The following is a 27,476-nucleotide window of genomic DNA, read 5'->3' as shown; positions in this document are numbered from 1 at the left end:
TGATTTTCTAATCGCGGTGTGTTTTATTCCTCGTTTGCTTGCATGGATTTGCTTTATTTATTTTGCTTGTTGCATTTAAATGCACATTTGATTTGTTGCCGCATTATCCTGTGTTAATGTATTTCAACGTGCTTATAAACAAAAAGTGCGTTATTATAACCAATTATATAGCTGTGAAATATATAAAAGTATTCCCAAAAACCCAGGTAAAAAAGTAAAATAAAAAATAAACCATTTTGATTTAGCAAAAGTTTACAAATAAATGCACTCCCTGTACACAACAAGCACGTCTGGTTACCATTCATGTTTTGCATGATTTAAGTCTCGTCGCATACATGTTTGCGTAAGGATTTGATATTTATTTTTTGTGGAAGTTTATTAAACTAAAAGGCTTTGTATTTTTGCTCCGTGAGCCGCTTGGACGCTGTTTAAATAGTCATCGGGAGTTAACTGTATTTTGCTGTCCTGCAGTTTTTTTCTTTCTTTACGTGTGTATATAAGTGTATGTACCATTTATATAACTATTTCCACATGTAATATCTGAGCGGTGGTTTTTGAGACTTAAACAGAAGGCGAGAGTATGTTTGTGTGTTTTGGTTTATTTTTGGTTCGTCACTGCTTTTAAGAACTATGCACTGATTTGCTGTGTGGTTTGTCCCTTCTGTTAAAAAGTGGATTTAATCTAGTCTCTCCAATTGTGGGTAAATAACCGGTGGGCCGTAAATTTTATCTTTTAAATATTTTTAAGCACTTTCTGTAAAAAATAAATTTGTACTATTTTTGGAGAGTCACGTCTCTGTCTTTAATCCCATCCGAACCAGCAGGGTCCTTTTCATATTTTTGTAACTTTTTTGTTTGTTTATTTTTTCTCTTGGGTTCAATCTATTTTCCTGTGTGAATAAATAACCCAGGTGACCTAGTCGGTTCCTTTTCATACCTTTAACCAAAGGTTACACATGCAAGCAAACGAGGAATAACACATACGATTAGATCATCACGTCACATACTTTGGAATTAATAAGAAACAATTATTCAGTCTAAAGAAATGAGAAGTAAAACGTGTATGTACTTCTTCAAATGGGCACACTTTGGACAACGACCCCCGTCATTACAGTAAAATGTTTTCCCTACTTCCGGTCAAAGCCGCCATTTTGTGAAATGGGCATATAGGCGACGCTGGAGCATGCCGCCATTGTCTCTGTTCGACAAAACAATTGTGTTTATATATAGATCTATTCGATTTTTTTTCGATTTCAATCACCGAATACAAGGTACAACACGATGCCATCAGGCCCTTCTCTCTGGTTTATGTTTGTAAGGAAAATAGAGGGCGAAATTCCATTTCAGTCAAACATTCCTTCCGTGCCACGCTGCTTTTTTTCTTTGAACGAAAAAAAAAACCCGTGTGCTCCGCCTATACAATTCGTTTTCCTGTTTATGATTATTTTATGCTTAAAACAAGCAAATAAATCTGCCTAAAGGGTAAGAAAAAAAGTCGTGAACTTTTCCCATAAATACTATTTCAAGAAAAACTGTCCTACCCCACTGGCCGATTTTTTGCTTGTTTAAATTCACTTCGATTGCATATATAAAAATATTGTCTACAAACTAGATCACCGGGCAGATGTTTATCTTTTTAGTATCCACCGAAGACACATGCGAACCTGCATATGGGCCAAACTTTTCCACAATACACATTCGTTGTGTGCACGCGCCATTGTCTTTGTTCAACGCGACAGCGTGCTCCGCCTAAATAATTTGACCCATTTTAACATGGGTTTGTTTCTCGTTGTTGTTTTTTCTTTGAAAACAATCTATATAGCGCTCTCCACAATCGTTTTGGTGTTAGCTTTACGTGGAATAGAAACACACAAAAGTACTGAGCGAACGAGAAACATATTATAGAACGCGCAACATCATATAGATCACGGATTGGAAACCAAACTGGCAACCACGCACAAAAGAAGCAAACTCTGGTTTTAAACTCACCTTATTTGTGCCCGGAAAGCGCCCGAGTCGATGAACGGAGTGGACGGAGCAAGCCTCGCTTCCATTTCCGAAGGTCAAAAATCCATTTAAACTTGTAGTCCCCGGTGTCCACTTGTTCTTGTCCAAAAAGCCGAGAAGCGATACCGCAATGGGAGCCGGAGAAGGCGCTGGCTGTCGGGATGGAGGTTAACGGGTCAGAGGTCTGGCACTGAAGGTCTGGGTCCATTCCTCACCGTGTGCATTTCACTCTATACGTGTAAAAAACATACAAATACATAAAATACATACAGAAACAGTTATCACTTACACAAAAAGAACATGAAGGTAAAGCTTCAGTTAATTTGCTTGCTGATTGCTTTTTGCATGCACATAAAAAACTGAACAAAACTGATATACTAAACAAAATAGGCCCTAAAATTGAGGAACACCAGTTGTATAGCTATTTTTTAAATATGAAATAAGACAATAAATTACAAATAACATTTGAATGCCTGCAGCTTGTTCATGTCCACTCCACAAAAAAAAAAAACAGTGTGACCCTTCTATTTGGTTTCAAGTTTGAAAGTTTCGAACCTATGCAACACTCTTAAGACAAATGCTCCTAAAAAGTACCAAATAAGGGTTCCTCAGCATGTAACCACAGCAGAACCCGTTTTTTGGTACTATATGGAAACTTTTTATAAGGTTCTATAAAGAATCTTGCCTTGAAAAGTGCTCGCCTCAATGGTGCTATAAAAAAACATTAATTTATCAGCTGTCAGGAGTGACATTTTTGTTACTTATCCACTTTTTAATGTATAACACTTGATAAAGATTATTTATTGTCAATTCTTCACATGTTTCAAGCATACAAAGCAATCGAAATACAAGGTGCATCAGCATTCAGTTAATATGCCACCTGGAGCTGGAATCAGCTTTCAGAAGAGATCAGATGTGTTTCAACGGTAGACACTTTTAAATCTAGATGAAAAACACGACGGTTTAACTTTGCATTTACTGAATGATTTAAAACAGTACGAATGAAACAGTATAAAAGAATACAACAGTATGAACCTGTAGCTGGAATCAGCTTTCGGATGAGATCAGATGTGTTTCAACAGTAGGCACTTTTAAACCTAGATTAAAAACACATCAGTTTAACTTTGCATTTACTGAATGATTTAAAACAGTACGAATGAAACAGTATAAAAGAATACAACAGTATGAACCTGTAGCTGGAAAAAGCTTTCAAATGAGATCAGATGTGTTTCAACAGTGGGCACTTTTAAACCTAGATTAAAGACACATCGATTTAACTTTGCATTTACGGAAGAATATAAAACAGTACGAATAAAACAGTATAAAAGAATACAACAGTATGATCGGTTTAACTTTGCATTTACTGAATGATTTAAAACAGTATGAATAAAACAGTATAAAAGAATACAACAGTATGAACCTGTAGCTGGAATCAGCTTTCAGATGAGATCAGATGTGTTTCAACAGTAGGCACTTTTAAATCTAGATTTAAAGACACATCGGTTTAACTTTGCATTTACTGAAGAATTTGAAACAGTACGAATGAAACAGTATAAAAGAATACAACAGTATAAACCTGTAGCTGGAATCAGCTTTCAGATGAGATCAGATGTGTTTCAACAGTAGGCACTTTTAAATCTAGATTAAAGACACAACGGTTTAACTTTGCATTTACTGAATAAACAGTACGAATAAAACATTATAAAAGAATACAACAGTATGATCGGTTTAACTTTGCATTTACTGAATGATTTAAAACAGTACGAATGAAACAGTATAAAAGAATACAACAGTATGAACCTGTAGCTGGAATCAGCTTTCAAATGAGATCAGATGTGTTTCAACAGTGGGCACTTTTAAACCTAGATTAAAGACACATCGGTTTAACTTTGCATTTACTGAAGAATATAAAACAGTACGAATAAAAGAGTATAAAAGAATACAACAGTATGATCGGTTTAACTTTGCATTTACTGAATGATTTAAAACAGAACGAATAAAACAGTATAAAAGAATACAACAGTATGAACCTGTAGCTGGAATCAGCTTTCAAATGAGATCAGATGTGTTTCAACAGAAGACACTTTTAAATCTAGATTAAAAACACATCGGTTTAACTTTGCATTTACTGAATGATTTAAAACAGTACGAATAAAACAGTATAAAAGAATACAACAGTATGATCGGTTTAACTTTGCATTTACTGAATGATTTAAAACAGTACGAATAAAACAGTTTAAAAGAATACAACAGTATGATCGGTTTAACTTTAGATTTACTGAATGATTTAAAACAGTACGAATAAAACAGTATAAAAGAATACAACAGTATGAACCTGTAGCTGGAATCAGCTTTCAAATGAGATCAGATGGGTTTCAACAGTGGGCACTTTTAAACCTAGATTAAAGACACATCGGTTTAACTTTGCATTTACTGAAGAATATAAAACAGTACGAATAAAAGAGTATAAAAGAATACAACAGTATGATCGGTTTAACTTTGCATTTACTGAATGATTTAAAACAGAACGAATAAAACAGTATAAAAGAATACAACAGTATGAACCTGTAGCTGGAATCAGCTTTCAAATGAGATCAGATGTGTTTCAACAGAAGACACTTTTAAATCTAGATTAAAAACACATCGGTTTAACTTTGCATTTACTGAATGATTTAAAACAGTACGAATAAAACAGTATAAAAGAATACAACAGTATGATCGGTTTAACTTTGCATTTACTGAATGATTTAAAACAGTACGAATAAAACAGTTTAAAAGAATACAACAGTATGATCGGTTTAACTTTAGATTTACTGAATGATTTAAAACAGTACGAATAAAACAGTATAAAAGAATACAACAGTATGAACCTGTATAGCTGGAATCAGCTTCAGATGAGATCAGATGTGTTTCAACAGTAGGCACTTTTAAATCTAGATTAAAAACACCATCGGTTTAACTTTGCATTTACTGAATGATTTAAAATAAAACAGTATAAAAGAATAAAACAGTATGAACCTTACCCGCCATAAAGGGAATGAAGCTTACGGTATGGTGCTTACCTGCAGAAATAAAGTACAAAAAGAACACACAGAACTTCAATTTTCAACCTGTTTGTGATTACCACACAATCCCGTCACCTGGCTGTGGTCTTCATTTGGTGAACGGTTCTTCACTCATAATTGACCTATACAAGAAATAGAAAAGAATATTAAGCAATTCTGCTATTACATTTAGATGTGCCCCAAGAACACAGACACACCGGCTCCAAAATGTTGAAACAGTACATTTCTGTTATTTTAATGTGGCAAATGTGTCAGCTTTAAAAGAACCATACCTTACCTTTTAAACAGGATGCGCACTGCATTAAATACCTTTACTCCCAGCATAAGCAAGCAATTTTCAAAATGCTTTAAAAGTAAATGGTGATTATTTTACTTGTTTGCCTGTTTTTGACTACCATAGAATCCTGTCGCCTGGATTCCAACCTATCATTTTCAGGCTTGTAAAGCAAATAATGAAATACATTATCATTGACTTCCATAGTAGGAAAAAAAATATTTTGGAAGTATCGTGATAAATGATGAAGAAAATATTTTGAAAAATGATGGTTAGCACACAGTCGATGGTACCTATTAAATTTCATCATATTTTTTTATTCCTACTATGGAAGTCAATGGTCACTATCTGCTGTGGGTTTACCATCATTCCTCAAAATATCTTCTTTTGTGTTAATCAGAAAAAACGAACGCATACAGGTTTAAAACAACACGAGGATGAGTAAATGATGACAGAATTATCATTATTATAAATTGAAATATTTTCTTACTGCAAGTCATTTAGGTAATCAAGAAAATACTTTACCCGTTGTCTTTGCAAGTTAAACAAATACAGCTTTGCTTCCAGGTCTGTCGACGTTGCTGTGGTTTTTCGACAGCTGTAGTATGAAGGGTAGCGAATGAATGAATACATTGCACAAAAAATCCTTTTTAACTATGCAAATATCTAAAAAGTCTTAAAATAAGATGCATTATTTTGATGAGCAAAAGGACATAAGAAAATAAGCCTAGCCTTTCGGGAGAAAAAACATAAAATTTAAGTGAATTTGGGCTTAAAACAAGCAAATAAATCTGCCAAAGGGGTTAGAAACAAATCTAGATTTAAACACCTAATTCAAGAAAAATTGTCTTAGCCCATTGGCAGATTTGTTGGCTTGTTTTAATGTACATTCATGTACAATATTTCGTTTTGTCTTGTATTTCTAAGCATTTTGTACTGCCCAACGTTGTCTAGGTTGTTTAACGGTTGTCATTTTCTTTTAAAAGCTTTATAATTTATTAGTTTGGATGATTGCCATTCCTGAGAACCGCTTACATTGTAAGTAAAAGAATCATCTAAGCATTATTTTGTTGAATGTCTCTTAGACATGTAGCTGTTTGATTGTGGTTCTATTTAATGGCCAGTCTATACTTGGGGAACGGTCAAACGTCTATTAGATTTTCACTGACAGCCCAAATTAAGCCTTGTTTTAGCCTAGACACATATTCGCGGTCTATTAGAAGTTATGTAGTCGTTTAATAGCCGCTTTTTGATGACCAATGCGTTCTTGTGCCGTGGTTAGGCGTCTCTTGGATTTTCCGTAAAAAGACAAACGAATCTATTTTTAACACAAAGGCCGGGGGAGAGCGCGAACGCAGTCCCCCACTATCAGAAATTTTGCAGTCGAGATTCCCACATTTGGGGAATTCGCAAAGGGTCAGCACAACCGGAGTGCAATGGCTGAGCCTCGCCCTGGGTGAACCACCTTCATGATCATGGTATCTCCCCTGCCAGGTAAGTATGAGCAACAGCCTTTGAGGCCAGACGGCCGCATCTTCCTGTGACCGATCACATCGACGGCGCCCCCGAAGGCCGTCCGACTACCATTTCATTACTGTGTGTGACCAGGTGGAAAGGCGCACGAAGCCAGGTCTGAAACCAAATATTCTTCGAGATCTACCCATTTTCCGTTTCCAGCCCGGTTAAACCGTGCAGAGAGAAAAACGTGAAACAATTTAAATCAAATGGATTTAAATAGCGCATTTCAATATATCGTTTCGTTATTACAAAGTAACTTTACGTGGAATAGAAACAAAGAAATGTACAGAGCAATCGAGAAACAACGAAAGCATAGCAATTTTAGAACGTGGATAAATAAAAACACAAGGGCTCAATGACTTACCCGTTGTCGTTGTGAGTTAAACAAATACAGCTATGCTTCCAGATCTGCCGACGTTGCTGTGGTTCTTCGACAGCTGTAGTACAGTGAAAAAAAAGTTTTCAGGTGTTTTGAACATCCCAATCTGTCTCGTTCGCTTTTTCAGCTGTGTCGATGATGTTTAAGTCGTCATCGTGTCACCTCCAAAATACGAATGCATACAGGTTGAAAACAACACGAGGATGAATAAATGATGACAGAGTTATCATTATAAATTAAAATATGTTCTTACTGCAAGTCATTTAGGTAATCAAGAAAATACTTTACCCGTTGTCTTAAACAAATACAGCTATGCTTCCAGGCGTGTCGACGTTGCTGTGGTTTTTCGACCGCTGTAGTATGAAGGGTAGTGGAAAAAAAAGTTTTCAGGTGTTTTTAACATCCCAAACTGTCTCGTACGATTTTCTTGCGCCTTCAGCTGTGTCGAGGCTGTTTAATTCGTCCTGGTATCACCTCCGCAAACTGTAAGGAAAATAATTAAATACATTACAAAAACATTTCGTTATCAGCGTGTTCATTTCCATGCAAGCTTTTCGTTAAACCAATAATGCCAACGAATACACAGCACTTTTAAAACACACGAATTAAAAAACACTCTGTCATTCACGCACAAAAGAAACAAATTCTGATTTTTACCTAACTTATTTGTCCCCGAGAAGGGGAGCGCACCGTTCATGGAAACACTGCAATACCACGTCGATGCATGGAGTGGAAGGAGCAAGCTCCGCTTCCATTTCCGAAGGTCAAAAATCCATTTAACGTATAGTCCCCGGGTAGGAGACGTATCAGACATTAAACTGATAAGAACAGATACTACACTTGATCTTAGCCAAAAGGCCGAGAAGCGATACCGCAATAGACGCAGCCAAAGGGCAGCCGGCGAAGGCGCTGGCTTTCGGGGTGGAGGCTAGCGGGCATTTAACTCTAATATGAAGTAGTATGTAATATGAATATGTAGAGTGAAAAAAAAGTGTTAAAGTGTTTTAAACATCCAAATCTGTTCGTTTACTTTGTATTTTTTTCCTGTTTTCGAGTAAAAAAGAATTCTTAAATCGAGATGCATTTTCTTAAGCAAAGTGGCTTAGATTTTAAGTCTTGTTTACTGAAATAAATTCTAAAATGTAATAGGTTAAGGCCTAAATCAAGTAAAAATATATGCCAGTGGTTTAAGGGAAATAAACCTAAATTGAGTTTATTATTGCATTAAGTTGGAACAGAAATTAAGTTTATTTTTCTTACCCCACCGGCAGATATTTTTACTTGTTTTAAATATAAACCTGTTGCTTTTTAGAATTTATTTCAATTATTACAACACATAATATCTTAAGCCACTTTGCTTAACAAGTAAATGCATCTCGATTTAAGAATGGTCAGATATTTACTAGAAAACAAGACAAAAACTTCCAAACATGAATTTACAGACGGCTGGAAATTTTAAACAAAATAACTAGACATACCTATTCGGGTCTGCTCCCGTTTGCTGTGATGAAGGGGGTCTTAGTCCAAAGCACATTTTGAGGAATACTTACACATTTTACTTCTTATTTCTTTAGAATGAATTATTATTTATTTTCAATTACAAAGTATGCGATCTGATTTTCTATTTATTTATTTATTTAGCTTGTTGCACATTTGATTTGTTGCCGCATCATTCCGTGTTAATGTATTTCAATGTATTTGTTTATAAGCAAAAAGTGCGTTATTATAATTCATTATATAGCTGCGAAATATATAAAAGTATTCCCAGCAAACACAAAACGTTTTTATAACGTTTTTGTATTTGCTGGGTTGGCATCACTTTCTTTAGCTCACACAAAATTCTACCAAAAAACAGCATATCATTTTCTACTAAATAACTGCATACACTGTGGATTAAAAATGTCCGGAATGCGAACCTGGTAAAACCCAGGTAAAAAAAGCAAATAAAAAATAAACCATTTTGATTTAGCAAAAGTTTACAAATAAATGCACTCCCTGTACACAACAAGCACGTCTCGTTACCATTCATATTTTGCGTGATTTAAGTTTCGTCGCATACATTTTGGAATAAAATAAGGCTTTTAATGTATGCAGACTTCATTCTCCATTAAGGGCTTATCAATCATAATGAACGCTGTTAACTATTCTCATTGAATGGTCTAAATCCAATGCTGGTAAAGAAATCAAATGTCCATTTAAACGCAACAAGCAAACAGCTATGCTTCCAGGTCTGTCGACGTTGCTGTGGTTTTTCGACAGCTGTAATATGAAGGGTAGAGTGAAAAAAGTGTTTAAGTGTTTTAAACATCCAAATCTGTTCGTTTACTTGCTACTTTTTTCCTGTTTTCGAGTAAAAAAATAATTCTTAAATCGAGATGCATTTTCTTGTTAAGCAAAGTGGCTTAGATTTTAAGTCTTGTTTACTGAAATAAATTCTAAAATGTAATAGGTTAAGGCCTAAATCAAGTAAAAATATATGCCAGTGGGTTAAGGGAAATAAACCTAAATTGAGATTATTATTGAATTAAGTTGAAACTGAAATTAAGTTTATTTTTCTTACCCCGCCGGCAGATATTTTTACTTGTTTTAAATATAAACCTGTTGATTTTTGTAATTTATTTCAATTATTACAATACATAACATCTTAAGCCACTTTGCGTAACAAGTAAATGCATGTCGATTTAAGAATTGTCAGATATTTACTAGAAAACAAGACAATAACAGCAAGACAGACCTTAATTTACTTTTTTCTTCCAAACATGAATTTACAGACGGCTGGAAATTTTAAATAAAACAACTAGACATACCTATTCGGGTCTGCTCCCGTTTGCTGTGATGAACGGGGTCTTGGTCCAAAGCACATTTTGAGGAATACTTACACATTTTACTTCTTATTTCTTTAGAATTAATTATTATTTATTTTCAATTACAAAGTATGCGATCTGATTTTCTAATCGCGGTGTGTTTTATTCCTCGTTTGCTTGCATGGATTTGCTTTATTTATTTTGCTTGTTGCATTTAAATGCACATTTGATTTGTTGCCGCATTATCCTGTGTTAATGTATTTCAACGTGCTTATAAACAAAAAGTGCGTTATTATAACCAATTATATAGCTGTGAAATATATAAAAGTATTCCCAAAAACCCAGGTAAAAAAGTAAAATAAAAAATAAACCATTTTGATTTAGCAAAAGTTTACAAATAAATGCACTCCCTGTACACAACAAGCACGTCTGGTTACCATTCATGTTTTGCATGATTTAAGTCTCGTCGCATACATGTTTGCGTAAGGATTTGATATTTATTTTTTGTGGAAGTTTATTAAACTAAAAGGCTTTGTATTTTTGCTCCGTGAGCCGCTTGGACGCTGTTTAAATAGTCATCGGGAGTTAACTGTATTTTGCTGTCCTGCAGTTTTTTTCTTTCTTTACGTGTGTATATAAGTGTATGTACCATTTATATAACTATTTCCACATGTAATATCTGAGCGGTGGTTTTTGAGACTTAAACAGAAGGCGAGAGTATGTTTGTGTGTTTTGGTTTATTTTTGGTTCGTCACTGCTTTTAAGAACTATGCACTGATTTGCTGTGTGGTTTGTCCCTTCTGTTAAAAAGTGAATTTAATCTAGTCTCTCCAATTGTGGGTAAATAACCGGTGGGCCGTAAATTTTATCTTTTAAATATTTTTAAGCACTTTCTGTAAAAAATAAATTTGTACTATTTTTGGAGAGTCACGTCTCTGTCTTTAATCCCATCCGAACCAGCAGGGTCCTTTTCATATTTTTGTAACTTTTTTGTTTGTTTATTTTTTCTCTTGGGTTCAATCTATTTTCCTGTGTGAATAAATAACCCAGGTGACCTAGTCGGTTCCTTTTCATACCTTTAACCAAAGGTTACACATGCAAGCAAACGAGGAATAACACATACGATTAGATCATCACGTCACATACTTTGGAATTAATAAGAAACAATTATTCAGTCTAAAGAAATGAGAAGTAAAACGTGTATGTACTTCTTCAAATGGGCACACTTTGGACAACGACCCCCGTCATTACAGTAAAATGTTTTCCCTACTTCCGGTCAAAGCCGCCATTTTGTGAAATGGGCATATAGGCGACGCTGGAGCATGCCGCCATTGTCTCTGTTCGACAAAACAATTGTGTTTATATATAGATCTATTCGATTTTTTTTCGATTTCAATCACCGAATACAAGGTACAACACGATGCCATCAGGCCCTTCTCTCTGGTTTATGTTTGTAAGGAAAATAGAGGGCGAAATTCCATTTCAGTCAAACATTCCTTCCGTGCCACGCTGCTTTTTTTCTTTGAACGAAAAAAAAAACCCGTGTGCTCCGCCTATACAATTCGTTTTCCTGTTTATGATTATTTTATGCTTAAAACAAGCAAATAAATCTGCCTAAAGGGTAAGAAAAAAAGTCGTGAACTTTTCCCATAAATACTATTTCAAGAAAAACTGTCCTACCCCACTGGCCGATTTTTTGCTTGTTTAAATTCACTTCGATTGCATATATAAAAATATTGTCTACAAACTAGATCACCGGGCAGATGTTTATCTTTTTAGTATCCACCGAAGACACATGCGAACCTGCATATGGGCCAAACTTTTCCACAATACACATTCGTTGTGTGCACGCGCCATTGTCTTTGTTCAACGCGACAGCGTGCTCCGCCTAAATAATTTGACCCATTTTAACATGGGTTTGTTTCTCGTTGTTGTTTTTTCTTTGAAAACAATCTATATAGCGCTCTCCACAATCGTTTTGGTGTTAGCTTTACGTGGAATAGAAACACACAAAAGTACTGAGCGAACGAGAAACATATTATAGAACGCGCAACATCATATAGATCACGGATTGGAAACCAAACTGGCAACCACGCACAAAAGAAGCAAACTCTGGTTTTAAACTCACCTTATTTGTGCCCGGAAAGCGCCCGAGTCGATGAACGGAGTGGACGGAGCAAGCCTCGCTTCCATTTCCGAAGGTCAAAAATCCATTTAAACTTGTAGTCCCCGGTGTCCACTTGTTCTTGTCCAAAAAGCCGAGAAGCGATACCGCAATGGGAGCCGGAGAAGGTGCTGGCTGTCGGGATGGAGGTTAACGGGTCAGAGGTCTGGCACTGAAGGTCTGGGTCCATTCCTCACCGTGTGCATTTCACTCTATACGTGTAAAAAACATACAAATACATAAAATACATACAGAAACAGTTATCACTTACACAAAAAGAACATGAAGGTAAAGCTTCAGTTAATTTGCTTGCTGATTGCTTTTTGCATGCACATAAAAAACTGAACAAAACTGATATACTAAACAAAATAGGCCCTAAAATTGAGGAACACCAGTTGTATAGCTATTTTTTAAATATGAAATAAGACAATAAATTACAAATAACATTTGAATGCCTGCAGCTTGTTCATGTCCACTCCACAAAAAAAAAAAACAGTGTGACCCTTCTATTTGGTTTCAAGTTTGAAAGTTTCGAACCTATGCAACACTCTTAAGACAAATGCTCCTAAAAAGTACCAAATAAGGGTTCCTCAGCATGTAACCACAGCAGAACCCGTTTTTTGGTACTATATGGAAACTTTTTATAAGGTTCTATAAAGAATCTTGCCTTGAAAAGTGCTCGCCTCAATGGTGCTATAAAAAAACATTAATTTATCAGCTGTCAGGAGTGACATTTTTGTTACTTATCCACTTTTTAATGTATAACACTTGATAAAGATTATTTATTGTCAATTCTTCACATGTTTCAAGCATACAAAGCAATCGAAATACAAGGTGCATCAGCATTCAGTTAATATGCCACCTGGAGCTGGAATCAGCTTTCAGAAGAGATCAGATGTGTTTCAACGGTAGACACTTTTAAATCTAGATGAAAAACACGACGGTTTAACTTTGCATTTACTGAATGATTTAAAACAGTACGAATGAAACAGTATAAAAGAATACAACAGTATGAACCTGTAGCTGGAATCAGCTTTCGGATGAGATCAGATGTGTTTCAACAGTAGGCACTTTTAAACCTAGATTAAAAACACATCAGTTTAACTTTGCATTTACTGAATGATTTAAAACAGTACGAATGAAACAGTATAAAAGAATACAACAGTATGAACCTGTAGCTGGAAAAAGCTTTCAAATGAGATCAGATGTGTTTCAACAGTGGGCACTTTTAAACCTAGATTAAAGACACATCGATTTAACTTTGCATTTACGGAAGAATATAAAACAGTACGAATAAAACAGTATAAAAGAATACAACAGTATGATCGGTTTAACTTTGCATTTACTGAATGATTTAAAACAGTATGAATAAAACAGTATAAAAGAATACAACAGTATGAACCTGTAGCTGGAATCAGCTTTCAGATGAGATCAGATGTGTTTCAACAGTAGGCACTTTTAAATCTAGATTTAAAGACACATCGGTTTAACTTTGCATTTACTGAAGAATTTGAAACAGTACGAATGAAACAGTATAAAAGAATACAACAGTATAAACCTGTAGCTGGAATCAGCTTTCAGATGAGATCAGATGTGTTTCAACAGTAGGCACTTTTAAATCTAGATTAAAGACACAACGGTTTAACTTTGCATTTACTGAATAAACAGTACGAATAAAACATTATAAAAGAATACAACAGTATGATCGGTTTAACTTTGCATTTACTGAATGATTTAAAACAGTACGAATGAAACAGTATAAAAGAATACAACAGTATGAACCTGTAGCTGGAATCAGCTTTCAAATGAGATCAGATGTGTTTCAACAGTGGGCACTTTTAAACCTAGATTAAAGACACATCGGTTTAACTTTGCATTTACTGAAGAATATAAAACAGTACGAATAAAAGAGTATAAAAGAATACAACAGTATGATCGGTTTAACTTTGCATTTACTGAATGATTTAAAACAGAACGAATAAAACAGTATAAAAGAATACAACAGTATGAACCTGTAGCTGGAATCAGCTTTCAAATGAGATCAGATGTGTTTCAACAGAAGACACTTTTAAATCTAGATTAAAAACACATCGGTTTAACTTTGCATTTACTGAATGATTTAAAACAGTACGAATAAAACAGTATAAAAGAATACAACAGTATGATCGGTTTAACTTTGCATTTACTGAATGATTTAAAACAGTACGAATAAAACAGTTTAAAAGAATACAACAGTATGATCGGTTTAACTTTAGATTTACTGAATGATTTAAAACAGTACGAATAAAACAGTATAAAAGAATACAACAGTATGAACCTGTAGCTGGAATCAGCTTTCAAATGAGATCAGATGGGTTTCAACAGTGGGCACTTTTAAACCTAGATTAAAGACACATCGGTTTAACTTTGCATTTACTGAAGAATATAAAACAGTACGAATAAAAGAGTATAAAAGAATACAACAGTATGATCGGTTTAACTTTGCATTTACTGAATGATTTAAAACAGAACGAATAAAACAGTATAAAAGAATACAACAGTATGAACCTGTAGCTGGAATCAGCTTTCAAATGAGATCAGATGTGTTTCAACAGAAGACACTTTTAAATCTAGATTAAAAACACATCGGTTTAACTTTGCATTTACTGAATGATTTAAAACAGTACGAATAAAACAGTATAAAAGAATACAACAGTATGATCGGTTTAACTTTGCATTTACTGAATGATTTAAAACAGTACGAATAAAACAGTTTAAAAGAATACAACAGTATGATCGGTTTAACTTTAGATTTACTGAATGATTTAAAACAGTACGAATAAAACAGTATAAAAGAATACAACAGTATGAACCTGTATAGCTGGAATCAGCTTCAGATGAGATCAGATGTGTTTCAACAGTAGGCACTTTTAAATCTAGATTAAAAACACCATCGGTTTAACTTTGCATTTACTGAATGATTTAAAATAAAACAGTATAAAAGAATAAAACAGTATGAACCTTACCCGCCATAAAGGGAATGAAGCTTACGGTATGGTGCTTACCTGCAGAAATAAAGTACAAAAAGAACACACAGAACTTCAATTTTCAACCTGTTTGTGATTACCACACAATCCCGTCACCTGGCTGTGGTCTTCATTTGGTGAACGGTTCTTCACTCATAATTGACCTATACAAGAAATAGAAAAGAATATTAAGCAATTCTGCTATTACATTTAGATGTGCCCCAAGAACACAGACACACCGGCTCCAAAATGTTGAAACAGTACATTTCTGTTATTTTAATGTGGCAAATGTGTCAGCTTTAAAAGAACCATACCTTACCTTTTAAACAGGATGCGCACTGCATTAAATACCTTTACTCCCAGCATAAGCAAGCAATTTTCAAAATGCTTTAAAAGTAAATGGTGATTATTTTACTTGTTTGCCTGTTTTTGACTACCATAGAATCCTGTCGCCTGGATTCCAACCTATCATTTTCAGGCTTGTAAAGCAAATAATGAAATACATTATCATTGACTTCCATAGTAGGAAAAAAAATATTTTGGAAGTATCGTGATAAATGATGAAGAAAATATTTTGAAAAATGATGGTTAGCACACAGTCGATGGTACCTATTAAATTTCATCATATTTTTTTATTCCTACTATGGAAGTCAATGGTCACTATCTGCTGTGGGTTTACCATCATTCCTCAAAATATCTTCTTTTGTGTTAATCAGAAAAAACGAACGCATACAGGTTTAAAACAACACGAGGATGAGTAAATGATGACAGAATTATCATTATTATAAATTGAAATATTTTCTTACTGCAAGTCATTTAGGTAATCAAGAAAATACTTTACCCGTTGTCTTTGCAAGTTAAACAAATACAGCTTTGCTTCCAGGTCTGTCGACGTTGCTGTGGTTTTTCGACAGCTGTAGTATGAAGGGTAGCGAATGAATGAATACATTGCACAAAAAATCCTTTTTAACTATGCAAATATCTAAAAAGTCTTAAAATAAGATGCATTATTTTGATGAGCAAAAGGACATAAGAAAATAAGCCTAGCCTTTCGGGAGAAAAAACATAAAATTTAAGTGAATTTGGGCTTAAAACAAGCAAATAAATCTGCCAAAGGGGTTAGAAACAAATCTAGATTTAAACACCTAATTCAAGAAAAATTGTCTTAGCCCATTGGCAGATTTGTTGGCTTGTTTTAATGTACATTCATGTACAATATTTCGTTTTGTCTTGTATTTCTAAGCATTTTGTACTGCCCAACGTTGTCTAGGTTGTTTAACGGTTGTCATTTTCTTTTAAAAGCTTTATAATTTATTAGTTTGGATGATTGCCATTCCTGAGAACCGCTTACATTGTAAGTAAAAGAATCATCTAAGCATTATTTTGTTGAATGTCTCTTAGACATGTAGCTGTTTGATTGTGGTTCTATTTAATGGCCAGTCTATACTTGGGGAACGGTCAAACGTCTATTAGATTTTCACTGACAGCCCAAATTAAGCCTTGTTTTAGCCTAGACACATATTCGCGGTCTATTAGAAGTTATGTAGTCGTTTAATAGCCGCTTTTTGATGACCAATGCGTTCTTGTGCCGTGGTTAGGCGTCTCTTGGATTTTCCGTAAAAAGACAAACGAATCTATTTTTAACACAAAGGCCGGGGGAGAGCGCGAACGCAGTCCCCCACTATCAGAAATTTTGCAGTCGAGATTCCCACATTTGGGGAATTCGCAAAGGGTCAGCACAACCGGAGTGCAATGGCTGAGCCTCGCCCTGGGTGAACCACCTTCATGATCATGGTATCTCCCCTGCCAGGTAAGTATGAGCAACAGCCTTTGAGGCCAGACGGCCGCATCTTCCTGTGACCGATCACATCGACGGCGCCCCCGAAGGCCGTCCGACTACCATTTCATTACTGTGTGTGACCAGGTGGAAAGGCGCACGAAGCCAGGTCTGAAACCAAATATTCTTCGAGATCTACCCATTTTCCGTTTCCAGCCCGGTTAAACCGTGCAGAGAGAAAAACGTGAAACAATTTAAATCAAATGGATTTAAATAGCGCATTTCAATATATCGTTTCGTTATTACAAAGTAACTTTACGTGGAATAGAAACAAAGAAATGTACAGAGCAATCGAGAAACAACGAAAGCATAGCAATTTTAGAACGTGGATAAATAAAAACACAAGGGCTCAATGACTTACCCGTTGTCGTTGTGAGTTAAACAAATACAGCTATGCTTCCAGATCTGCCGACGTTGCTGTGGTTCTTCGACAGCTGTAGTACAGTGAAAAAAAAGTTTTCAGGTGTTTTGAACATCCCAATCTGTCTCGTTCGCTTTTTCAGCTGTGTCGATGATGTTTAAGTCGTCATCGTGTCACCTCCAAAATACGAATGCATACAGGTTGAAAACAACACGAGGATGAATAAATGATGACAGAGTTATCATTATAAATTAAAATATGTTCTTACTGCAAGTCATTTAGGTAATCAAGAAAATACTTTACCCGTTGTCTTAAACAAATACAGCTATGCTTCCAGGCGTGTCGACGTTGCTGTGGTTTTTCGACCGCTGTAGTATGAAGGGTAGTGGAAAAAAAAGTTTTCAGGTGTTTTTAACATCCCAAACTGTCTCGTACGATTTTCTTGCGCCTTCAGCTGTGTCGAGGCTGTTTAATTCGTCCTGGTATCACCTCCGCAAACTGTAAGGAAAATAATTAAATACATTACAAAAACATTTCGTTATCAGCGTGTTCATTTCCATGCAAGCTTTTCGTTAAACCAATAATGCCAACGAATACACAGCACTTTTAAAACACACGAATTAAAAAACACTCTGTCATTCACGCACAAAAGAAACAAATTCTGATTTTTACCTAACTTATTTGTCCCCGAGAAGGGGAGCGCACCGTTCATGGAAACACTGCAATACCACGTCGATGCATGGAGTGGAAGGAGCAAGCTCCGCTTCCATTTCCGAAGGTCAAAAATCCATTTAACGTATAGTCCCCGGGTAGGAGACGTATCAGACATTAAACTGATAAGAACAGATACTACACTTGATCTTAGCCAAAAGGCCGAGAAGCGATACCGCAATAGACGCAGCCAAAGGGCAGCCGGCGAAGGCGCTGGCTTTCGGGGTGGAGGCTAGCGGGCATTTAACTCTAATATGAAGTAGTATGTAATATGAATATGTAGAGTGAAAAAAAAGTGTTAAAGTGTTTTAAACATCCAAATCTGTTCGTTTACTTTGTATTTTTTTCCTGTTTTCGAGTAAAAAAGAATTCTTAAATCGAGATGCATTTTCTTAAGCAAAGTGGCTTAGATTTTAAGTCTTGTTTACTGAAATAAATTCTAAAATGTAATAGGTTAAGGCCTAAATCAAGTAAAAATATATGCCAGTGGTTTAAGGGAAATAAACCTAAATTGAGTTTATTATTGCATTAAGTTGGAACAGAAATTAAGTTTATTTTTCTTACCCCACCGGCAGATATTTTTACTTGTTTTAAATATAAACCTGTTGCTTTTTAGAATTTATTTCAATTATTACAACACATAATATCTTAAGCCACTTTGCTTAACAAGTAAATGCATCTCGATTTAAGAATGGTCAGATATTTACTAGAAAACAAGACAAAAACTTCCAAACATGAATTTACAGACGGCTGGAAATTTTAAACAAAATAACTAGACATACCTATTCGGGTCTGCTCCCGTTTGCTGTGATGAAGGGGGTCTTAGTCCAAAGCACATTTTGAGGAATACTTACACATTTTACTTCTTATTTCTTTAGAATGAATTATTATTTATTTTCAATTACAAAGTATGCGATCTGATTTTCTATTTATTTATTTATTTAGCTTGTTGCACATTTGATTTGTTGCCGCATCATTCCGTGTTAATGTATTTCAATGTATTTGTTTATAAGCAAAAAGTGCGTTATTATAATTCATTATATAGCTGCGAAATATATAAAAGTATTCCCAGCAAACACAAAACGTTTTTATAACGTTTTTGTATTTGCTGGGTTGGCATCACTTTCTTTAGCTCACACAAAATTCTACCAAAAAACAGCATATCATTTTCTACTAAATAACTGCATACACTGTGGATTAAAAATGTCCGGAATGCGAACCTGGTAAAACCCAGGTAAAAAAAGCAAATAAAAAATAAACCATTTTGATTTAGCAAAAGTTTACAAATAAATGCACTCCCTGTACACAACAAGCACGTCTCGTTACCATTCATATTTTGCGTGATTTAAGTTTCGTCGCATACATTTTGGAATAAAATAAGGCTTTTAATGTATGCAGACTTCATTCTCCATTAAGGGCTTATCAATCATAATGAACGCTGTTAACTATTCTCATTGAATGGTCTAAATCCTGGTAAAGAAATCAAATGTCCATTTAAACGCAACAAGCAAACAGCTATGCTTCCAGGTCTGTCGACGTTGCTGTGGTTTTTCGACAGCTGTAATATGAAGGGTAGAGTGAAAAAAAGTGTTTAAGTGTTTTAAACATCCAAATCTGTTCGTTTACTTGCTACTTTTTTCCTGTTTTCGAGTAAAAAAATAATTCTTAAATCGAGATGCATTTTCTTGTTAAGCAAAGTGGCTTAGATTTTAAGTCTTGTTTACTGAAATAAATTCTAAAATGTAATAGGTTAAGGCCTAAATCAAGTAAAAATATATGCCAGTGGGTTAAGGGAAATAAACCTAAATTGAGTTTATTATTGAATTAAGTTGAAACTGAAATTAAGTTTATTTTTCTTACCCCGCCGGCAGATATTTTTACTTGTTTTAAATATAAACCTGTTGATTTTTGTAATTTATTTCAATTATTACAATACATAACATCTTAAGCCACTTTGCGTAACAAGTAAATGCATGTCGATTTAAGAATTGTCAGATATTTACTAGAAAACAAGACAATAACAGCAAGACAGACCTTAATTTACTTTTTTCTTCCAAACATGAATTTACAGACGGCTGGAAATTTTAAATAAAACAACTAGACATACCTATTCGGGTCTGCTCCCGTTTGCTGTGATGAACGGGGTCTTGGTCCAAAGCACATTTTGAGGAATACTTACACATTTTACTTCTTATTTCTTTAGAATTAATTATTATTTATTTTCAATTACAAAGTATGCGATCTGATTTTCTAATCGCGGTGTGTTTTATTCCTCGTTTGCTTGCATGGATTTGCTTTATTTATTTTGCTTGTTGCATTTAAATGCACATTTGATTTGTTGCCGCATTATCCTGTGTTAATGTATTTCAACGTGCTTATAAACAAAAAGTGCGTTATTATAACCAATTATATAGCTGTGAAATATATAAAAGTATTCCCAAAAACCCAGGTAACAAAGTAAAATAAAAAATAAACCATTTTGATTTAGCAAAAGTTTACAAATAAATGCACTCCCTGTACACAACAAGCACGTCTGGTTACCATTCATGTTTTGCATGATTTAAGTCTCGTCGCATACATGTTTGCGTAAGGATTTGATATTTATTTTTTGTGGAAGTTTATTAAACTAAAAGGCTTTGTATTTTTGCTCCGTGAGCCGCTTGGACGCTGTTTAAATAGTCATCGGGAGTTAACTGTATTTTGCTGTCCTGCAGTTTTTTTCTTTCTTTACGTGTGTATATAAGTGTATGTACCATTTATATAACTATTTCCACATGTAATATCTGAGCGGTGGTTTTTGAGACTTAAACAGAAGGCGAGAGTATGTTTGTGTGTTTTGGTTTATTTTTGGTTCGTCACTGCTTTTAAGAACTATGCACTGATTTGCTGTGTGGTTTGTCCCTTCTGTTAAAAAGTGGATTTAATCTAGTCTCTCCAATTGTGGGTAAATAACCGGTGGGCCGTAAATTTTATCTTTTAAATATTTTTAAGCACTTTCTGTAAAAAATAAATTTGTACTATTTTTGGAGAGTCACGTCTCTGTCTTTAATCCCATCCGAACCAGCAGGGTCCTTTTCATATTTTTGTAACTTTTTTGTTTGTTTATTTTTTCTCTTGGGTTCAATCTATTTTCCTGTGTGAATAAATAACCCAGGTGACCTAGTCGGTTCCTTTTCATACCTTTAACCAAAGGTTACACATGCAAGCAAACGAGGAATAACACATACGATTAGATCATCACGTCACATACTTTGGAATTAATAAGAAACAATTATTCAGTCTAAAGAAATGAGAAGTAAAACGTGTATGTACTTCTTCAAATGGGCACACTTTGGACAACGACCCCCGTCATTACAGTAAAATGTTTTCCCTACTTCCGGTCAAAGCCGCCATTTTGTGAAATGGGCATATAGGCGACGCTGGCGCATGCCGCCATTGTCTCTGTTCAACAAAACAATTGTGTTTATATATAGATCTATTCGATTTTTTTTTCGATTTCAATCACCGAATACAAGGTACAACACGACGCCATCTGGCCCTTCTCTCTGGTTTATGTTTGTAAGGAAAATAGAGGGCGAAATTCCATTTCAGTCAAACATTTCTTCGTGCCACGCTGCTTTTTTTCTTTGAACGAAAAAAAAAACCCGTGTGCTCCGCCTATACAATTCGTTTTCCTGTTTATGATTATTTTATGCTTAAAACAAGCAAATAAATCTGCCTAAAGGGTAAGAAAAAAAGTCGTGAACTTTTCCCATAAATACTATTTCAAGAAAAACTGTCCTACCCCACTGGCCGATTTTTTGCTTGTTTAAATTCACTTCGATTGCATATATAAAAATATTGTCTACAAACTAGATCACCGGGCAGATGTTTATCTTTTTAGTATCCACCGAAGACACATGCGAACCTGCATATGGGCCAAACTTTTCCACAATACACATTCGTTGTGTGCACGCGCCATTGTCTTTGTTCAACGCGACAGCGTGCTCCGCCTAAATAATTTGACCCATTTTAACATGGGTTTGTTTCTCGTTGTTGTTTTTTCTTTGAAAACAATCTATATAGCGCTCTCCACAATCGTTTTGGTGTTAGCTTTACGTGGAATAGAAACACACAAAAGTACTGAGCGAACGAGAAACATATTATAGAACGCGCAACATCATATAGATCACGGATTGGAAACCAAACTGGCAACCACGCACAAAAGAAGCAAACTCTGGTTTTAAACTCACCTTATTTGTGCCCGGAAAGCGCCCGAGTCGATGAACGGAGTGGACGGAGCAAGCCTCGCTTCCATTTCCGAAGGTCAAAAATCCATTTAAACTTGTAGTCCCCGGTGTCCACTTGTTCTTGTCCAAAAAGCCGAGAAGCGATACCGCAATGGGAGCCGGAGAAGGCGCTGGCTGTCGGGATGGAGGTTAACGGGTCAGAGGTCTGGCACTGAAGGTCTGGGTCCATTCCTCACCGTGTGCATTTCACTCTATACGTGTAAAAAACATACAAATACATAAAATACATACAGAAACAGTTATCACTTACACAAAAAGAACATGAAGGTAAAGCTTCAGTTAATTTGCTTGCTGATTGCTTTTTGCATGCACATAAAAAACTGAACAAAACTGATATACTAAACAAAATAGGCCCTAAAATTGAGGAACACCAGTTGTATAGCTATTTTTTAAATATGAAATAAGACAATAAATTACAAATAACATTTGAATGCCTGCAGCTTGTTCATGTCCACTCCACACAAAAAAAACAGTGTGACCCTTCTATTTGGTTTCAAGTTTGAAAGTTTCGAACCTATGCAACACTCTTAAGACAAATGCTCCTAAAAAGTACCAAATAAGGATTCCTCAGCATGTAACCACAGCAGAACCCGTTTTTTGGTACTATATGGAAACTTTTTATAAGGTTCTATAAAGAATCTTGCCTTGAAAAGTGCTCGCCTCAATGGTGCTATAAAAAAAACATTAATTTATCAGCTGTCAGGAGTGACATTTTTGTTACTTATCCACTTTTTAATGTATAACACTTGATAAAGATTATTTATTGTCAATTCTTCACATGTTTCAAGCATACAAAGCAATCGAAATACAAGGTGCATCAGCATTCAGTTAATATGCCACCTGGAGCTGGAATCAGCTTTCAGAAGAGATCAGATGTGTTTCAACGGTAGACACTTTTAAATCTAGATGAAAAACACGACGGTTTAACTTTGCATTTACTGAATGATTTAAAACAGTACGAATGAAACAGTATAAAAGAATACAACAGTATGAACCTGTAGCTGGAATCAGCTTTCGGATGAGATCAGATGTGTTTCAACAGTAGGCACTTTTAAACCTAGATTAAAAACACATCAGTTTAACTTTGCATTTACTGAATGATTTAAAACAGTACGAATGAAACAGTATAAAAGAATACAACAGTATGAACCTGTAGCTGGAATCAGCTTTCAAATGAGATCAGATGTGTTTCAACAGTGGGCACTTTTAAACCTAGATTAAAGACACATCGATTTAACTTTGCATTTACTGAAGAATATAAAACAGTACGAATAAAACAGTATAAAAGAATACAACAGTATGATCGGTTTAACTTTGCATTTACTGAATGATTTAAAACAGTACGAATAAAACAGTATAAAAGAATACAACAGTATGAACCTGTAGCTGGAATCAGCTTTCAGATGAGATCAGATGTGTTTCAACAGTAGGCACTTTTAAATCTAGATTTAAAGACACATCGGTTTAACTTTGCATTTACTGAAGAATTTGAAACAGTACGAATGAAACAGTATAAAAGAATACAACAGTATAAACCTGTAGCTGGAATCAGCTTTCAGATGAGATCAGATGTGTTTCAACAGTAGGCACTTTTAAATCTAGATTAAAGACACAACGGTTTAACTTTGCATTTACTGAATAAACAGTACGAATAAAACATTATAAAAGAATACAACAGTATGATCGGTTTAACTTTGCATTTACTGAATGATTTAAAACAGTACGAATGAAACAGTATAAAAGAATACAACAGTATGAACCTGTAGCTGGAATCAGCTTTCAAATGAGATCAGATGTGTTTCAACAGTGGGCACTTTTAAACCTAGATTAAAGACACATCGGTTTAACTTTGCATTTACTGAAGAATATAAAACAGTACGAATAAAAGAGTATAAAAGAATACAACAGTATGATCGGTTTAACTTTGCATTTACTGAATGATTTAAAACAGAACGAATAAAACAGTATAAAAGAATACAACAGTATGAACCTGTAGCTGGAATCAGCTTTCAAATGAGATCAGATGTGTTTCAACAGAAGACACTTTTAAATCTAGATTAAAAACACATCGGTTTAACTTTGCATTTACTGAATGATTTAAAACAGTACGAATAAAACAGTATAAAAGAATACAACAGTATGATCGGTTTAACTTTGCATTTACTGAATGATTTAAAACAGTACGAATAAAACAGTTTAAAAGAATACAACAGTATGATCGGTTTAACTTTAGATTTACTGAATGATTTAAAACAGTACGAATAAAACAGTATAAAAGAATACAACAGTATGAACCTGTAGCTGGAATCAGCTTTCAAATGAGATCAGATGTGTTTCAACAGTGGGCACTTTTAAACCTAGATTAAAGACACAAATTAGCATTTACTGAAGAATATAAAACAGTACGAATAAAAGAGTATAAAAGAATACAACAGTATGATCGGTTTAACTTTGCATTTACTGAATGATTTAAAACAGAACGAATAAAACAGTATAAAAGAATACAACAGTATGAACCTGTAGCTGGAATCAGCTTTCAAATGAGATCAGATGTGTTTCAACAGAAGACACTTTTAAATCTAGATTAAAAACACATCGGTTTAACTTTGCATTTACTGAATGATTTAAAACAGTACGAATAAAACAGTATAAAAGAATACAACAGTATGATCGGTTTAACTTTTCATTTACTGAATGATTTAAAACAGTACGAATAAAACAGTTTAAAAGAATACAACAGTATGATCGGTTTAACTTTAGATTTACTGAATGATTTAAAACAGTACGAATAAAACAGTATAAAAGAATACAACAGTATGAACCTGTATAGCTGGAATCAGCTTCAGATGAGATCAGATGTGTTTCAACAGTAGGCACTTTTAAATCTAGATTAAAAACACCATCGGTTTAACTTTGCATTTACTGAATGATTTAAAATAAAACAGTATAAAAGAATAAAACAGTATGAACCTTACCCGCCATAAAGGGAATGAAGCTTACGGTATGGTGCTTACCTGCAGAAATAAAGTACAAAAAGAACACACAGAACTTCAATTTTCAACCTGTTTGTGATTACCACACAATCCCGTCACCTGGCTGTGGTCTTCATTTGGTGAACGGTTCTTCACTCATAATTGACCTATACAAGAAATAGAAAAGAATATTAAGCAATTCTGCTATTACATTTAGATGTGCCCCAAGAACACAGACACACCGGCTCCAAAATGTTGAAACAGTACATTTCTGTTATTTTAATGTGGCAAATGTGTCAGCTTTAAAAGAACCATACCTTACCTTTTAAACAGGATGCGCACTGCAATAAATACCTTTACTCCCAGCATAAGCAAGCAATTTTCAAAATGCTTTAAAAGTAAATGGTGATTGTTGCAACACAGTCTCACACCCTATTCGTCACATACTGCCGTTTGGTCATGACCCCCTCACGTCCATAGCGGACGTTGAGGGTACCCCCTATTCGTCGCTTGAAAACGTAGAGGGTCGTCCTATAGATTTGAATGCAAACCCCTCATCTTTGAATTTTGACGAAATGGGTTTATCGGTTTGCCTGCGCAATATGGTTTTAGGCGATTGATTTTATGCTGCAAATGTGCATTTTGCACAAGCGTGCGGCGCATAAACGGTTACAATCATTATTGATGCGGTGACCAAACATTTTCGTGGAGCGGAAAGCCTTCTGAATCGGTGTATCACGACTTTTCTCTCTCTTTTTATATAGATATATTTGGTATACAATAAAATGACATATTTACAGGGCTGTATTTGCTGTGTGTTTAAAACATGCCTTAATTAACGTAGATATTTTATTATTTTCGATCACGCACAGTTGGTCATTCCCCCTCACGTCTATAAGCTGACGTTGAGGGTACCCCCCAATTCGTCGCTTGACAACGTAGAAGGGTCGTCCGATATTTGAATCCAAATCCCTCATCTTTGGATTTTGACGTAATGGGGGTATTCATGCCTGCGCTGCAAAGTATGTTTTAGGCGATTGATTTTATTGTTCAAATGTGTATTTTGCAGTAGCGTGCGGCTGTTAATTCATTGGTGCGGTCACTACATTTTCGTGGGGCAGAATCCCTTGTCTGAAGCGGGATCACGAATTTCTCTCTCTTTAAGTTTCTCTTTAAATATATATTGTTCTACATTAAAATGACATGTTTACAGGACTGTATATTTGCTGTATGTTTAATTAACTTCTTCCACCCTGAAGCTATTTTGGGGATTTTCGCCTGGATTTGGCCTACCCAATTTCAAAAGCTTCCCATACCCACATGCAGACGTTTACATACAAATGTTTGGTATCATTTTACAGGAAACCCTTTGAAATTACATAAAACACTGTTGAACGTGCTAAACATGGTTGTATGTGATGTAAGTCCTCTAATAAACACAAAAATAAATAGGCGCTTTTTGATGTTTTTTTTCTAAAGTTTTTATTTAAAAGTGTATAACTCTGGCCCTGAGTGCCTCAGCTCCCTGCAGACAGTTTTGTTTGATTCCAGCAATTGCCAGCTCACAGAGGAAAAAAGATTTTTTTCTCTATCATAATCTATGCAAAAGTTATTTTACTCCAACTAATGGGAGGAATAATACCCTTTTTGTATACAATTTCTGCCTAAAAACATTTGAAGTGCTCCCATAACCACATACAGTGGAATAAATGCAATTTCTTTATATCATTTTAAAGAAAACCCTTTGAAGTTACATAAAAAGCTGCTGTTTGTGACAAATAGTGTTATTTATGTTGTTTTACATATGATGAAACACCAAATTTTCTTTTTTTATGTTGTAAATACTGTCTTTGATAGTGTATAACTCTGGATCTAGGTGCTCTAGCAGACTGCAAACAGTTCTGGTTGTTACAGACAGTAAACACCCAAAAAAAGAATGATCTCTTTAGCATGTCGCATTCAAAAGTTATTTTCATTTTACTGAAGTGTCCGAAAATACATTTTTCATATAAATATTAATTTTTTGTTTAGCACATATAATAAATAGCAAGGGATTATTCATGCACACAACCTAAGAAAATGCTGTGAAT

General features: G+C 34.9%; 3 long non-coding RNA genes and 4 other non-coding genes across 16 annotated transcripts; all 7 read right to left on the bottom strand.

Moving 5' to 3' along the window:
• Positions 1–2,826: 2,826 nt before the first annotated feature.
• LOC129435337 (uncharacterized) lies at positions 2,827–12,998 on the bottom strand. Of its 5 annotated transcripts, XR_012369010.1 has the most exons (12): positions 12,176–12,998; positions 7,532–7,726; positions 7,229–7,301; positions 5,872–5,944; positions 5,031–5,194; positions 4,038–4,940; positions 3,808–3,869; positions 3,584–3,645; positions 3,428–3,489; positions 3,198–3,259; positions 3,043–3,104; positions 2,827–2,949 (listed from the first exon to the last, which is right to left on the bottom strand). It is a non-coding gene; the product is annotated as an uncharacterized lncRNA (long non-coding RNA). The 5 variants fall into 5 exon arrangements; XR_012369007.1 differs by having other exon boundaries at positions 3,808–4,940; XR_012369009.1 differs by having other exon boundaries at positions 3,584–3,869.
• Positions 6,684–6,848, bottom strand: LOC129435338 (U1 spliceosomal RNA). Its single transcript, XR_008640909.2, has one exon. It is a non-coding gene; the product is annotated as a U1 spliceosomal RNA (small nuclear RNA).
• LOC129435371 (U2 spliceosomal RNA) lies at positions 7,923–8,113 on the bottom strand. The gene has a single exon (XR_008641269.1). It is a non-coding gene; the product is annotated as a U2 spliceosomal RNA (small nuclear RNA).
• A 16-nt stretch (positions 12,999–13,014) lies between the features above and the next one.
• On the bottom strand, positions 13,015–24,733 carry LOC129435520 (uncharacterized). Of its 6 annotated transcripts, XR_012369005.1 has the most exons (12): positions 23,951–24,733; positions 22,358–23,856; positions 17,718–17,912; positions 17,415–17,487; positions 16,058–16,130; positions 15,217–15,380; positions 14,224–15,126; positions 13,994–14,055; positions 13,770–13,831; positions 13,614–13,675; positions 13,384–13,445; positions 13,016–13,290 (listed from the first exon to the last, which is right to left on the bottom strand). It is a non-coding gene; the product is annotated as an uncharacterized lncRNA (long non-coding RNA). The 6 variants fall into 6 exon arrangements; XR_012369003.1 differs by having other exon boundaries at positions 13,015–13,290; positions 13,770–14,820; positions 15,064–15,126; XR_012369004.1 differs by having other exon boundaries at positions 13,770–14,055.
• Positions 16,870–17,034, bottom strand: LOC141363518 (U1 spliceosomal RNA). Its single transcript, XR_012369011.1, has one exon. It is a non-coding gene; the product is annotated as a U1 spliceosomal RNA (small nuclear RNA).
• LOC129428383 (U2 spliceosomal RNA) lies at positions 18,109–18,299 on the bottom strand. Its single transcript, XR_008639021.1, has one exon. It is a non-coding gene; the product is annotated as a U2 spliceosomal RNA (small nuclear RNA).
• Positions 24,734–24,840: 107 nt separating the features above from the next.
• LOC141363517 (uncharacterized) lies at positions 24,841–25,669 on the bottom strand. Its single transcript, XR_012368999.1, has 3 exons — positions 25,390–25,669; positions 25,237–25,299; positions 24,841–24,993 (listed from the first exon to the last, which is right to left on the bottom strand). It is a non-coding gene; the product is annotated as an uncharacterized lncRNA (long non-coding RNA).
• Positions 25,670–27,476: the final 1,807 nt, after the last annotated feature.

This window comes from Misgurnus anguillicaudatus, unplaced genomic scaffold (genome assembly GCF_027580225.2).
Source record: "Misgurnus anguillicaudatus unplaced genomic scaffold, ASM2758022v2 HiC_scaffold_54, whole genome shotgun sequence".
NCBI classification, from domain to species: domain Eukaryota; kingdom Metazoa; phylum Chordata; class Actinopteri; order Cypriniformes; family Cobitidae; genus Misgurnus; species Misgurnus anguillicaudatus.
The sequence above is the reverse complement of the archived record's forward strand: the minus strand, read 5'-3'. Positions and strand labels throughout refer to the sequence as shown.